Source organism: Balaenoptera borealis (assembly GCF_965194805.1).
Source record: "Balaenoptera borealis genome assembly, chromosome: 2".
NCBI lineage: Eukaryota > Metazoa > Chordata > Mammalia > Artiodactyla > Balaenopteridae > Balaenoptera > Balaenoptera borealis.
The window spans coordinates 22,437,785-22,439,774 of NC_138867.1; positions in this window are offsets into that span (position 1 = coordinate 22,437,785).

The following is a 1,990-nucleotide window of genomic DNA, read 5'->3' on the forward strand; positions in this document are numbered from 1 at the left end:
CCCCTCCCATGAGTACATGCCTTATATAAGAGCTCCCAGAGTCACAAGTAAATGTATGTTTCTAACTACCCCCTACTTCCCTTGGGATAAGCATTCCCCCTGTTCCCAGGGCCTTCCTCTTGTGCACCCTAAGGTAAGACCCTCCCAGAAGCATATCAAAACCCTGTTCCTTTTAGTTTGAATTGACCAATACTTCCTTAGCCTAGGAACCCAAAGCACTCCACCTATGACCTTAATAAGTGCATGGGCCCAGGTCCTGCTCTACCTTCTCTACCTGTAACCTGCCATGAGCCCATGTGGCCCCTCAGGGCATGCCATTTACATTTTTCATGACCTATGTGTAATGAATTTCTCTATTTCACTTCCCTTGTTGAAGCGAGGCTCACCACCCAATACCCTAGGGCTTTTAGCAAAGTCACAATTGGCTTTATGAATGGGATGGATTGTAACAGTCTTCCTATAACCATTAGAAATGCCATTTAGCTGCAAATGGCTTACTGACTGGCTCTCCCAGGTGGGTAATTCTATCTGGAAAAAGTCTACCACATACTAACCTACAGTTGTGCTATTTTTCACTGCATTGTATTGATTCTGCTGAGTTTTACCTTGGCTTCCCATTCCGAAGTGCCAGCTCTGAAAAAATCACCAGAATCCTTCTGAACCTCAGAGCGTTGATAATTGGAGCAGACCTGAGGTGCTACAGATGTGTTTTCTGCCTGGAAATACCCCACAGGAAGGGGAGCAATTTCGCCCAGCAGGTGTTAGGCTTTGGGTGTGTTTCCCAACTATAAACATGAGCCCAGCTACCGACTCTTAGGAGAGTTGGCTAAGTTTTCACAAGGTCCAGTCGTGTTAGTTCATGGCCAGGAGAGGAAAGTGACAACCCCCACCCACGAGTGGTCTACTGTATAAATGTGCCAGGCAGTGACCTTAGAAAGAGGAGGGGGAGGCTCTCCTTCCCTGGCCGTTGTGTTTTCAGGCTGCACCAGGACACTGAGCTCTAAACCATGTGGTTGGGACACGGTCATTGGGAAAGTCATGGCCCAAGGCAAAGGCTCATGTGGCTGGGGCCCAGGTCCTTCTGATGCTGCGTACCTTGCTGCTGTCCCATCTCAAGTCTTCTGATCCCATGAATATCATCAGTGCCACTCTAGGCTTGCGGTGGCACAAGATCAAATGGTTCAACACAAATGTCCAGAACACCTATTACTGCCCCCACTATAATGCCCAAGGAAATTAAACTCCTTACTAAATGGGAAATGCCCATAGAAGCAGCCTTGGCACTGCTCAACACCCAGGCATACCAACATACCAAAGCCCCGGTTCTTCACTCTCAAGGTCTAGGTCTGAATGATCCTGGTACCATTGCTCTAGCAAAGGCTGACCCCATCTCAGTGAGGTCTATTAGAACACCCTGCAGAGGGAACTGACTACTTGTCCCACCACGAGGGGATGTCAAACGCATATCTTTTAAGGGACAATTCATTAGGTCAAATCAGTGGCAGATATAGAGAATTAGAAACTGAAACTCAAAATTTTATCTGTCTTCAGATTCAAAATATTTTAAAAGACTTGATGCGGCAGGAGGGAAAAAAAGTGTGGGGGAGTGCTGACTGACTCTTCATGGTGTTTAATAATAGCTCTGAGCTGTTACTCACTGCCCCAGAAATGAGGCAACTAGCCGGTTTTTCCAAGAACCCGAAAACATATAACCTTTCAAAAGACTTCCAGAGCCTGAGGCCAAGTTCTTAAGAGACACTGGTGACCCCATCCCCCCACCCATGAGGGGTCACACCAGGATCAAGTCAACCAGAATTGAAGCAAAGGCTGCTGCCACCAATAATCCCAATGCTATAACCAAGGCTTCTAATGAGGAGGGAGAGTCCAAACACAAAAGCACAAGCCCTAAGCATATAGAGGGAAAATCCCTTCCCCTGCTTACTAGGATTTTTATGGCTTGCATGAAGCTCACCCTTCTATTGCAGTTATT